The following is a 14177-nucleotide window of genomic DNA, read 5'->3' as shown; positions in this document are numbered from 1 at the left end:
CTCCTTTGATACACTGGGATCTGCCGCTCTGGGACTTCAAGGTGGTGGTCACAGACCTGACCAAGAACCAGCCAGTGTGGGTGAAGAAACCTCAGTTCTACAGTTAGCTTTCTTTAATTTGTAGCTTCATTGGGTCCCAGGAGGAAGTTATCCATCTGACTCCCCCTAGGGCAGTGGTCGGCAAACTGCGGCTCGCAAGCCACATACGTCTCCTAAGCTGTGGTTTGCTGCTCAGTTGACTGATGAGTTTGCTGACCACTGGGGTAGGGGCTTACTCACAAGGAACAACAACAGCCTGTAATTATTGGAATCGAGTGTCTAGGTCAGTGGTCAGCAAACTCAGTAGTAAACAGAGCCGCAGCTTGCCGACCACTGTCCTAGGGGCAAAGCCACTCAGTGGCAGGGAGCAGGGAACCGGTCCCAGCATGTGGGTCCCGTTCATAATGGCGCACACAAAGACCAACGGTGAACCCCACACCCCTTTCCACACTGCCTTTTCACTGTCTCTTTATTGTTAAAAGTATTGCAGGTGGCCGAAACCGGTTTGGCTCAGTGGTAGAGCGTCGGTCTGCGGACAGAAGGGTCTCAGGTTCGATTCTGGTCAGGGGCATGTACATTGGTTGCAGGCACATCCCTGGTAGGGGGTGTGCAAGAGGCAGCTGGTCGATATTTCTCTCTCATCGACGTTTCTAGCTCTCTATCTCTCTCCCTTCCTCCTCTCTGTAAAATATCAATAAAATATATTTTTAAAAATGTCTTGCAGGTGCCCCCTCCTTTTCCCCATGGCCCCCTCCCCACTCCTGCTGATCCTCAGCCCTTCACCCCACTACTGTCTGTGTCCGTGGTTTATGCGTATTTTCATATAAGTTCTTTGATCTCTCCCCCTTCTTCCCTCCAAGGATCCATAGTCTGCTCCATGCTTTCATGTCTCTGGATGTATTTTGTATGTCAGTTTATTTTGTTCATTGCATTCCACACATGAGTGAGATCATGTGATACTTGTCTTTCTCTGACTGGCTTATTTCACTCACCATGATGCTCCCCAGGTCCCTCCATGCTGTCTCAAGGGTAAGAGACCCTTCTTTTTACTGCTGCATAGTATTCCATTGTGTAAATGTACCAAAGCTTTTTAAAAATCCATTCATCTTCTGATGGGCACCTAGGCTGTTTCCAGATCTTAGCTATTGTAAATCGTGCCGCTATGAACACAGGGTACATATATCCTTTCTGATTGGTGTTTCAGGATTCTTAGGATATATTCCTAGAAGTGGGATCACTGGATCCAATGGCAGTTCCATTTTTAACTTTTTTAAAAAAAATAAATCTTTATTGTTCAGATTATTACAAATGTTCCTCTTTCCCTCCCCCTCAATTTCTCCCTTCCATCAGGTTCCCACCTCATCCTCTGCCCTTTCCCCACCCCCCCATTGTCCTCATCCATAGGTGCACAGTTTTTGTTCAGGCTCTTCCCGCACCCCACTCCCCTTTTCCCTGAGAATCATCAGTCCACTCCCCTTCCACACCTCTGATTCTATAATATTCACCAGTTAATATTGTTCATCAGGTTTTTTAATTCCCTTGACTTTTAGTTTCACTTGTTGATAATTACGTATTTGTTGATCATAATTTTTATCTTTATCTTCTTCCTCTTCTTAAAGAACCCCCTTCAGGAATTCATATAATTCTGGTTTGGTGGTGATGAACTTCTTTAGCTTTTTTTAATTTTTATTAGTGAAGCTCTTTATCTGGCCTTCGATTCTGAGTGTTAGCTTTGCTGGGTACAGTATTTTTGGCTGTAGGTTCTTGCTATTCATCACCTTGAATATTTGCCATTCCTGTCTGGCCTGCATGGTTTCTGTTGAGAAATCAGCTGACAATCATATGGGTGCTCCTTTATAGGTAACAACCTGCTTTTCTCTTGCTGCTTTTAATATTCTCTCTTTGTCTTTTGCTCTTGGAATTTTAATTATGATGTGTCTTGATGTGGTCCTCTTTGGATTCCTTTTTTTTGGGGTGCTGTGTGCTTCCTGGACTTGTAGTCTATTTCTTTCCCCAGGTGGGGGAAGTTTTCTGTCACTATTTCTTCCACTATTCTTTCAGTATCTCGCTCTCTCTCTTCTTCTGGGACCCCCATAATTCTGATGTTGGTTCGTTTGAAATTGTCCCAGAAGTTTCTTATACTAATCTTCAACTTTCTGGATTCTCTTGTCATTCTGCTTCTGTGGAGGAGTGTCCTCTGGCTCTTTGTGTTCCAAATCTTTGACTTGATTCTTGCGATCTTCCAATCTGTTTTTAGGACTCTGTATAATATTTTTTATTTCAGACAATGTATTCTTTATTTCTAGTTGATCTCTTTTCATATCATCATAGGTCTCGTTTATTTTATCGGCCTTTTCTAGGAAATTCTTAAAAAACCTTATAAGCGTGGTTTTGAACTCTATGTCCAGTCATTTGTTCTCCTCCATTTCTTTTGTTTGTGATCTGTTTCCTTGTCTTGGCATTTTCACAGCTTCCCTGAGTTGGTAGGGTGGCTTTGTGTGCTAAGGTGTCCGATATGGTTCAGTGAGTCAGCCTCCCAGTTACCTGAGGTGGACAGTCTTGGTGTAGCCCTTTGTGGGCTGTGTGTGCAGACTCGTCGTTAAGCCTTGCTTGTTGTTGTTATCACTGGGAAGCGTTGATCTCCAAGCCAATTAGCTATGAGGATCAGAAGTGTCTCAGCTAGGAGGGTTTCTGTATTCCCCTTGAATGGGGCAGAGTCTCTGGGTGGCACAGACAAGCCTTGGTGAATCCCGCAAGATTGGTTGCAGGTGTGCGCACCTCTTTGGTATACGCACAGACAAGCTTTGGATTCCTGTCTGTCCCTCCCTAGGTGAGTCCTATTTGCAGCGAAAGAGAAAGCTAGCCATTGGAAGGGCTTCTGTGCTCCGCTTGGATGGGGCAGAGTCTCTGGGTGGTGCAGACAAGCTTTGGTCAGCCCCTCCCTACGAGGGTCTGGTTTCTGAGTCCCGCAGTAATGGCCACTGGCTTCACACACCTCCGAGAGATCTCTGCCCACTGCCTCCGTTTTTAACTTTTTGAGGAAACTCCACCGTTTTGTGTAGTGCTTGGACCAGGGCTCCTGTTTCTCCACATCCTCACCAGCACTTGTCGTTTGCTGGTTATTGATGGTAGCCAATTTGGCAGGCTGAGGTGATACCTCACTATTGTTTTAGTTGCATCTCTGACGATTAGCCATGCTGAGCATTTCTGCATGTGTCTCTCGGCCATTTCCATGGTCTCTTTGGAGAAGTGTCTACTCAGGTGCTCTGCCCATTTTTTTATGGTTTTTGTCTTCCTTTCACTGAATTACATGTGAACTTTATATAGTTTGGAAATTGGCCCCTTATCAGATGTATCACTGGCAAATATGTTCTCCCATACAACGTGCTCACAGTGATTTTGATCCCGGTTTCTTTGCTGTGCAGAAGCTTTTTATTTAGACGCAGTCAGTCCCACTTGTTTGTTTTTCCCAGGTTTCTCTTGCCCAGTGGATCGTAGCAGTGAAAATACTGCTAAGTGAGGTGTCTGATAGGATTGCGGTCTATGCTTTCTCCAAGTGTCCGATAGGATTGCGGTCTATGCTTTTATGGTTTCTCGTCTTACATTCAAGTGCTCTGTCCATTTTGAGTGTACTCTTGTGTGTGTGTAAGCTGGTGGTCTAGCTTATTTTTTGCACGTGCCCGTCCAGTTTCCCCTCATCATTTTTCTGAGAGATTCCTGAGACCAATCTCATATTGGCACACGTGCCTGCGAGCAGGCCCAGGGCTGCTGCTTGGAGGCCGTTGATGCAGTGGCAGCACACGCACGGGCATGGCCAGGGCCCTCACACTGCAGACCTTTCTGTCCCAGGAGAGCACGTAGGGGAAGACAGAGCCCGGAGTGAAGTGACCGCTGCATCACGAAGTGCTGACTCAGGAGCTGAGCACCACGGCTGCACAGCCTCCCGGCCTCCGAATGCTGAGGGCAGTCCCCTTCCTGGCAGACGGTCAGGTCCCTCCTGGGGTCCAGCAGCGCTCCTGCTGAAAGGCTTTCAGTCACAAGCTGGATGAGTGAGTCCTTCGCCCACTGCTTACGGTTCGGCCCCAAAAGCAGCCCGCCCGGCATTGGTCAGGTGAGGCGCCACAGTCAGCTGTCCTTCAACCGCCGTTCGAGGAGCCTCTGGAACATTCTTCTGCTTTCCTGCCCCCCTCCAGGTGGTGCTTGTCCTCCCCTGCTGCTGCCGGACAGCCCTATGGCAGCGGGCCGTGCCGTCTGGGACCCAGGCTGAGCCCCAGCCCACAGGGCCCGCAGGAGGCTTTCCCGGGAGGGAGGAGGTGGGCCCCCTTCCTCTCCCCAGGCAGCCACCACCATCCGCCCCCGGCAGTGCCCACAGTCACGCCTAAACCGAACCCGATCCCCACCTCCTGAGGACGAGGCTCTGGCTTCCCCCGGAGCCCGATACGTGGGCGGGAGCACCGTGTCTCCACCTCAGGGTCCGAGAAAGCTTTCTCGCTCCGAGGGGATGCTGACCCTTTCACGGCCCTCTTGCAGGGCGTCCCCCCTCTGTGCTGCTGCTGGAGCAGTCCCTCTGCCAGGTGGGCAGGGCAGGCGGTGCCAGCACTGGGGCCCCCTCACTGAGCCCCCCATTGGCAGTTCCGAGAGGCAGGAGGAGAGGCTGCGGAGACTTGCGGGAAGGCTCTTCTGGGCCATCAGGGAAGATGTAGGCATCCTCACCAAGCTGCGTCCTGGAGCGGACCCAGGAGGCGTGGTCCCTGTCCTCGGCTCCGGGCGCCCTCGGGTCTGGACAGGAAGGCGAAGAAGGTTCTCAAAGGCCCGATGAGCCCAGACTGCACCACAGGTGGTGAAAGAAGCAAGCAAGCCAGCACTGTTCACCCTCCCTGCCCCCCGTGTTTCCAAGCTGTACGTGGGGAGAATAGTGAGCCCAACCCCGGATCCTTCTGCGTGTTACCCGGGATAACACACCCCACCACCTCCTGACACTGATGGCTCCCGGGCAGGGGTCTAGAAAAGCGTCCAGCACTCATCCAGATGGGACCTGGAAAGCACAATGGCGGGCACGGAAATGCCCTGCGGACTTGTTAAAGACTGTTCCCAGCCACAATGAAAAAAAAAAAAATATATATATTATTCATTTTTCACAGTGAGGAAGGGAGAGGAATAGAGAGATAGTTAGAAACATCGATCAGCTGCCTCCTGCACACCCCCTACTGGGGATGTGCCCGCAACCAAGGTACATGCCCTTGACCAGAATCGACCCTGGGACCCTTGAGTCAACAGGCCAACGCTCTATCCACTGAGCCAAACCGGTTTTGGTTCCCAGCCACTATGTTAACAGCGATCAGTGTGACTAACAGGTTTTCTCCTTGTAAGCACCCCCAGACTTTCAGAAAGTAGACTTCTATTAGTTCTAAGTATTTTCACCATGCTGGCACACCCTGGTATTTAAAAAAAAAAAAAAAGACTTTTATTGATTTCCGAGGAAGGGAGGGGGAGAGAGAGAAACTTCAATGATGAGAGAAAATCATGGGTCAGATGCCTCCTGCAGGCCCCCCTCCCACTGGGGATGGAGCCCACAATGCAGGCATGTGCCCTGACAGGGTCGTGAACTCCTGGGATATAGGTTGATGTTCAATGCTTGAGCTATGTTGGCGGGCCTGACCCACCCTTTTAATGTTAACCTACCTCCTAATTGGTTGTTCGTATAGGCTGGTCAAGACTATGGGAATAAAAATTTACTGTAGCACAAATTTATTTTAGTAAAAATAAGAACAGAAATGAATGAAATTTCCAACAGAACAAATGAACTCAATTACATCAGAACTGGTTCTTGGAAAGGATTAATAAACCTCTAGTTGGTGAGAGGGAAACAAGTTACCAGTAGGAGGAATGAAAGTGTGGTTTTCCAGCAGACCAACAGATAGGAAGGGGCAATATGGTATCGCTACTTCCAACTCTACATATGCAAAAGCAACAACTTAGAGCGAGTGACTCATTTATGCGAAACCGTAAACTACGGAAACTCCCGGATGAAATAGTGTGCACTGTCCAACATCTTTTACAGAAATCTAAGCGGTAAAGTCCTTTGGAAAAGGTCCAGCGTCAGTACCAGACACAGCAATGCATATTTTTCAAATGGCACATCATTCCGAATAGCATGGAGCCTTCTCTCCCCATCCCAGTCCACATCCCACCCCGAGTGACGCGTCCCTTTGTCCAGGGTACCCACGCTGTACGCACGAGCCCCGCCCGCTGGTCACTTGGCAACCGACTCAGTTACCAGATGGGCCGTGGAGGCCGCCCACGGCTGTGCTGAGGTAATGCTACCTTACCGCCAACCAGTTCTCCATGCACTCCCGTTAACGAACATGCTCAGTGTCGCCCAGCGGCATGTGCGGAGCCACGGGCCTGTGCGTGCGACCCTCACTGTGCTGAGGGTTTATTCCATCAAGGCTCAGAGCCAATGGCCACGCAAAGGGTTTCCATTCACGGCAAACGGAACACAGACTGACTTTAGAGCAGGGGACTGCACAGTCCATAGACAGCGGATGGCATCGGAAATCCTTTAGGCGGAAGCTGGACAGGACGGGAACCTGGACCCTTTGTGGAAGTGCCGCTCTGAGAGCCTCCTTCGTGCAGCTGACAGCACGGCCGCCGCTGGCCTGAGTGTCCTGCCTCGGGCTCGAGCATCGGAGAGGCCCAGACGGTGGTCACTCTCCACCCTCACGCCGGACAGGGAAGCCTGGAGCAGGACAAGACCGTGGCCCGCCCCACTCGTTCCCAGACGAGCTGTGCACATCGTGGGAACGGGGAACGTGAAAATGCGCACCCCGCGATCCACACCAGGGACGCCACCACGTGTGGCCACCACACGCCCTAGAGACGGCGAGGTCTTACCCTGCCGGGAAGCTCTCAGAACATCATTAAATCCTCTGGTAGCCAGCAGTCTCTAATGTACCGAGTCTTTCCGGTGAGAACACGGTTGAGGAGACCTATCAGAAGCCTCTGAGGCAGAGAACATAAGGAACATGAGAGCTGACAGCAGGGCAGGGGACCTCTGAGGAGACATCACCACCCCACTGGCCTTCCTCCTGAAGGAAGGTGCACTTTATCTCTTATCCATTCTCTGCACGGCCGGCGGATGGAGGTAGGCACAGAAGGTTACAGTTTAGACCCCAGACTGGCACAGGCTTTTCTCCCGGAACAGGTAAGACCCATGAAGTGAGATTAGGGAACCCATTATCCCCATCCTCTCAGCCTCAACCAGGAGTTCAACCAGCAGGCACCCCTCAGCCAACCACCCCTGTCCCCTCCCCCTTGCCAGACCCCACACATGCACGAATTCATGCACCGGGCCTCTAATTAATAAATTAATATATATCTTTTATACACACACACACACACACACACACACACACAGTGAGTGACCAGATTATTGTGATCTCTGAACGTATAATAATTTGGCCACTCAGTGTATTGAAAGTAGCTAAGACAGTGGACCTTAAATGTTATCATCACACAGAAAATGGTAATTATGTGAGGGGATGGAGATGTTAACACACCTTATTGTGGTCATCATTTCTTGATATAAATGTGTATCAAATCATCATGCTGTACACTCTAAACTTACACATGTTAAATGTTAATAACTCAAAATTGAATAAAACAAAATTGCCCCCACCCTGTCAAGTGGCCATCCCTTCCAGCCATCTGTGTGCCCTCTGACATCTCCTCACCATTCTTTGACCTTACTCTTATTGTAAATATTGGCACCACAGGTTGAGCCAGATTCTTTTATCCTCTCAGTCCCGCAGCGCTGGCACCAATCATTTAGTATAGAATCGTATTTAGAAGCCAGCACCTGGGGGGAAAACACCAGGATGGCGGTATAGGTAAACACCTGAACTTGCTGCCTCGAACAACCACTTCAAAACTACAACTAAAAGACAAAACGGATACCACCCAAAACACAGGAAGGCTGGCCGAGTGGAAATTCTGCAACTAGAAGGGAGGAGAAAAGCACACTGAGACTCAGGAAGTGCGAAAGTAAAGTGCAGAGGTACGGAGGCGTGCACATGGAAAGGGCTGGCAACTGAGTAGTTGTCTGTTTCAATCAGGAGGGAGACAAAAGCTCCCGACTGGTCTGAACTCCAGTTCTGGGTGAGACTCTGGGGACCCAGACTCATATGGAGAGCAATTGGACTGTTTGGCATCGATTGAAACTTAAGGGCAGCTTTCTCTCAGAGGTGCTTGCAGTGATTACCATAGGACACTGAGACCCAGGCCTCTTATGCAGTGATTACCATGGGACACTGAGACCCAGACCTCTTAGGGCAGGGCTAACGGGAAGCCATTGCTCTTTACTCCATCCTGTTGATTCCCTGAGACCAGCCCACCCAAGCTGTGTGCAGAGGCCTTTGCATATGAATGGCCTGGCCTTTTGCAGTCTAAAATTATCTCACAAACTGCTGCTGGGTCAGACAGACCCAGAAGATCCAAAAGAAGTCCCAAGGCCCCACAGCAGCTTGCATTGCTTCACAGTTGAGCCTCAAGTGGGCACCTCCAAACCCCAAACAAAGAAGAGGAATCTGTAGATCTATCCTTAGCTCCAGCTGGGTGACCTCAGACAGAGGCTAAATTAGCACCTCCTTGGAAATCCAAGAGCCAGTGTACCCAGTGATCAGAGTGGGATCATACAGATTACAACTCCTCAGATCCATTGGGACACACTCAGGGGGCAGACTCAGCACCAAAACCCCACTTAAGCAAGTCTTGTCTCATAAGGGTGCCTCCAACACAGAAGATCTCCCATAGTAGACACAATTGATCCTCACAACCAATTGGCCTGGAGGTCAATTCCTCTAAGTGATACCAACAATGATCAAGGCTTAACTACAAGACTATGCACGCAGTCTACAGAGGGGTTCACCAAGAGTGTTCACCTCAGGTAACTGGGGAGGCTGAGCCACTGGGCCCCATAGGACACCTAGTACACAAAACCACTCTATCAATACAAGGAAGCAGCCAAAATGCAGAGACAAGATACAGGTCACAAATGACAGAAATGGAGGAAAACAAATGACTGGACATAGAGTTCAAAAACCACGGTTATAAGGTTTTTCAAGAATTTTTTAGAAAAGGCTGATAAATTTAGTGAGACCCTTGAGGATATGAAAAAGGATCAACTAGAAATTAAGCATACACTGACTGAAATAAAGAATAATATACAGCCAAAACTGGTTTGGCTCAGTGGATAGAAGCCTGTGGACTGAAAGGTCCCAGGTTCGATTCTGGTCAAGGGCGCGTACCTTGGTTGTGGGCACATTCCCAGTAGGAGGTGTGCAAGAGGCAGCTGATCTATGTTTCTCTCACATCGATGTTTCTCTCTCTCTCTCTCCTTTCCTCTCTGAAAGAAATCAATAAAAAATATATAAAAAGAATAATATACCGAGATCCAACAGCAGACTAAGGATTGCAAGAATCAAGTCAACAATTCGAAATACAAAGAAGCAAAAAACACCCAACCGGAAAACAAAAAGAACAAAGAATCCAAAAATCTGAGGATAGTGTAAGGAGCCTCTGGGACAACTTCAAGCATACCAACATCTGAATAATGGGGGTACCAGAAGAGAGAGAGCAAGATACTGAAAAACTATTTGAAGAAATAATTACAGAAAAGTTCTCCCACCTGGTGAAAGAAATAGACTTACAAGTCTAGGAAGTTCACAGAACCCCAAACAAAAGGAATCCAAAGAGGACCACACCAAGACACATCATAACTAAAATGCTAAGGGCAAAGACAAAGAGAATCTTAAAAGCAACAAGAGAAAAACAGTTAGTTACCTACAAGGGAGCACCCATATGACTATCAGGTGATTTCTCAGCAGAATCTATGCAGGCCAGAAAGGAGTGGCAAGAAATATTCAAAGTGATGAATAGCAAGAACCTACAACCAAGATTACTCTACCCAGCAAAGCTATCATTCAGAATTGAAGGGCAGATAAAGAGCTTCACAGATAAGAAAAAGCTAAAGAAGTTCATCCCCACCAAACCAGTATTATATGAAATGCTGAAAGGTATTCTGTAAGAAGAGGAAAAAGAAGAAAAAGGTAAAGATAAAAATTACGAACAACAAATACACATCTATCAACAAGTGAATCTAAAAATCAAGTGAATAAAAAATCTGATGAACAGAATACACTGTTGAATATAATAGAATCAGGGGCATAGAAAGGGAGTGGGCTGACAATTCTTGGGGGGAGAGGGGTGTGGGAGGTGCAGGAAGAGACTGAACAAAAATCGTACACCCATGGATCTATGGTTCTATGGATTAGGACAGTGTGGGGGGTAAAGGCAGAGGGTAGGGTGGGAACTGGGTGGAGGGGAGATATGGGGGGGAAAGAGGCACAATTGTAATAATCTGAACAATAAAGATTTATTAAAAATGAATAAATAAATGAGAAAAAAAGAAATAGAAGTCAGGACCTGGGGCTAGGTGTACTACTGCCATTGGAATGTTGCTGTAACCAACAGTACTGGAATGTACGTATGTACACAATCGCACTCACACAAACATATGCATCATATCTATCACCTTTCTCTTGCATACGGTGCACACACACTGAAAACGATGAGTTACATCGAGGCCTCTGATTGCAGCACAACACCGCTGAGTTTGCTTCCTTCCCCCACTGGGAACTCCCCTTTCTAAAGCAGAGTCATGGCTCCCATTGCCCCTGTACATTCCCCGAGGTAATGGGTCCCGACGTTTATGAGCCAGCCCTCCCCACAGAGAGCCCTCCTCACACGCTGAGGGCGCCGAAGCATCCCCTGCACTGGACCTCCTCCATCCCCAGCACTGTATCCCGAAGCCAGCTAACCTTCCAGCACCCAGCCCAGAGGGCCATCCTCCTCCGCCTGGGCAAATCCAGGTGCTGGGCTCTGGCCCCCCAAGGTGCTACCCAGCTCTGCCGCCCCTGTGATAGCAGCTGCAGGACAGAACTGCTCTGGCCCAAAAGGGAAGGGACGTGGGACAAAGAGGAGGGGAGCGGAAAAGGTGAACACAACTTAGGACAACCAGTTACTCAAGGAGAATCGGCCCAAGCATGGCAGCACTGGGAAGCCCCTGCCCTTTTTCTCACTGGTCCCCAGCTGCCCTTTCCTGCCCCTCTCCTCTGCCCTCTCCTCTCTCATCCACAACTTTCTCCCCTCCATGGAGCCGAAAAAGGTTTTCCTGGGTGTGATTCCTCACTATCATTCGCATCAGCCGCTTGGCTGACCTTCAGAGTGGTGGTGTCCTCCCTGAAGCTCTGGCCCTCAAACCTTCTACCTCTCTTGCTGGACTTGAATGTTTCCTCCTCTTTCAGCAATTTCAGGTGTGAGCAGGAGAGCACGCTCACGGCCTCTTTTTTTATTATTGATTTTTTTACAGAGAGGAAGAGAGAGGGATAGTTAGAAACATCGATGAGAGAGAGAGTCATTGATCAGCTGCCTCTTACACTCCCCCCACAGGGGATATGCCTGCAACCAAGGTACATGCCCTTGACCGGAATCGAACCTGGGACCTTTCAGTCCACAAGCCGACACTCTATCCACTGAGCCAAACCGGTTTTGGCCACAGCCACTCCCTGGAGCCTCAGGTCCTTGGTCTGGAGGATGAGCGTGACCACAACCCCCTCAGGGCTGGAGGAGGAACAGAGATTGCTGCACCAGGCACCTCCCAGGAGCGCCGTGTGATAACCCAGCCGTGAGGGCTTGACCAGCGCCACAGGACTCCTGGACCTGTAGGAACACGCCGAGTTCCCCCTCAGCACTGTTGCCCTTGCTGTTCCTTGTGCCTGGCCTGCTCTTCCCTCAGGCCATCTATGGCCTCTCCCTCCCTCCCGCCCAGTCTCTGCCCCATCAGCAGCCCCTTTCCAGAGAGACCTTCCCCATCACCCCGAGAAAATGCTCTTCCCCCTCACCTGGCTTTTCCTTCTCCTTAACACTCCTCACTCTCACAGATGTTACAGACTTACTGACCGACTCCGTGAAATCAGAGACTTTGCCAATTATTCCCCCGTTGGACCCCCAACTCCCAGAACAGGGCCTGGGCACCTAGGCGGGGCTCTGAAGTCGGACTGTGACCCGGGCTCTGACCCACATCGCTCTGCTATGGGCACTGGGCTCACTGTATTGATTATGATCCATGTCGAGGCTCAGGAGACAAGGGACTTGCCCACGGACTCACAGCCAGGCCTTGGGGCTCCCGGCTTCGGAATCACAGCCGCCAGGTTCCAACACCCTCAGTTCCTGGACAGAGACCTCCCTCACAACCAAAAAGAACAAAGACTGAACTGGGAACCGGAGCCAGAGACTCGTACAGCTCGCTGAACACAACCCACAGCGGATTCCAAAACTCTGTCCAAGAGCTCAGGTACTGACTCCCCCCCAGAGCAGGGACCGTGCCCACTGGGACAATCCGTCCCCGAAAGACCAGCGTCCTCAGCCCAGGAACCTACACTGCCGACACTGCACGTCCTAGAGACAGCTCCCAAAGCACGCAGACACCTTCTCCCCTTAATACCAGGACGGCACAAGCAGAAGGCAGAAGTGCAAACACCGCAGAAACACCACATGACCTTCAGATCGTGCCCCCTGACAGACCACAGGACACAGACCCCAAACAGCTCAGGGTCTGTACACCTTAAGGTGAAACCTCTCCACCCACAACCAGTTCAGGGCCGTCCCAGCTGGGGGCCCAGCCCACACCAGGCTCTGGCCCATCAGGAGCTCCAGCTCTGCTGGGAGACCTCCCACCTGGGGCTGCGCCCCCCCCACAGAGATCTCCCTCCCCGGGCACAGATGCCCCCAGGTATTCGCACACCGTGCACAGGCACACCAAGCCCAGGAGAGCTTAGCCCCCGGGGGCACAAATCCACTCCAACAGCCCCTTTACTCAGCCCCCAAAGGCCCGGAGAGAGCACCCGCCCAGACAGCACCTGGGCGTCTCCTGCAGAACGCGGATCCCAGAGCCTGGCACCTGACCGCCCAGGCAGGCACACAGCTGTCCAAGGCCCCTCCCTGGTCCTCAGCGGGGGCATCTGCAGGACCGAAGCTGCGGTGCCCGAGGCGCCCACCAGGCTGGTGATGGAGCGGAGGCGAACCGAGGCCGCAGGGACAGCCCGTCCCCTCAGGCACCGATCCTTCCCCCTCCCTCCCCCCGCCCCCTCCGCTGCTGACCCGGCGGCCACGTAGGCCGAGCGAGGACAGCGGCGGTGCGGGTGCAGCTGCACACAGTCCAGCTCTGACAAGCACGGCCCTCGCGCACATGTCTCACCCTCAGCTCCGGCGCTGCGACCCCTCGCTGCCCCCGACGGGCGGGCGGACGGGCGGGCGGGCGGACCGCCAGCGGACCTGGGCAGCGAGCAGAGGCCCAGACCAGGTCCAGCCGCAGCCGGCCGCGCCCTGGAAGGGCTTCCAGCCTCAGGCTGGCGGAGGCCAATCAGCGCCCAGCATGGCCCGGCCCGCCCTCGGCGCTGGGAAGCAATCGCTCACCCAGTAGCCGGCCCGGCTGGACGGCTGGACGTGACCGCGTCAGACCCAGGGGTGGAGCTCGGGAGGAGAAAACGAGGGGCGCAGCATCAGACCAGGTAGCTCCCCGAGTGGCACATCTTGCCTCTGAGCCCAGAAGGAACGCTCCCCTCCCGCGCCCCTTGGTGGTGGGAACCGGGAAAGCTCCTCGATGCAGATGCTCATGGACCACTAAGCTGGGCAGTCAGGATGAGAACCCCCAGTCCGCTGCAGTCCTGCACTCTTCAAGAAGTCTGCGGAACTGAACTTGACCTCCCGCAGCGGGCAATAGCATAACGGGGGCGGGACCAGCGTTCCCTGTGAGCTGGGCATTGAGAGGGCTTGTGCCTCCCTGGGGATGCAGAATAGATGGGGGGTGGGGTGGGAAGGAAAGGGGGGCTGGTGCAGCCAAAGTCCCCCAAGGGGCAGGACAGCTAGAGCTCCTGACTGGGCCAGAAGCCTGGTGAGGGGCAGGCCTCGTCCTTAACTGTTAGTGACAGGTGAGACGGACAGAAGGACCGCAGGACAGCAGGATCTTGGTTTTGTTAGGTAAGGGGCCAGGGGCCAACTGTGGGCTCCTCACTGGCAGT

The sequence above is a fragment of the Pipistrellus hanaki genome (assembly GCF_964339955.1).
Source record: "Pipistrellus hanaki genome assembly, chromosome: X".
NCBI classification, from domain to species: Eukaryota; Metazoa; Chordata; class Mammalia; order Chiroptera; family Vespertilionidae; genus Pipistrellus; species Pipistrellus hanaki.
Note: the sequence above shows the minus strand (reverse complement) of the source record.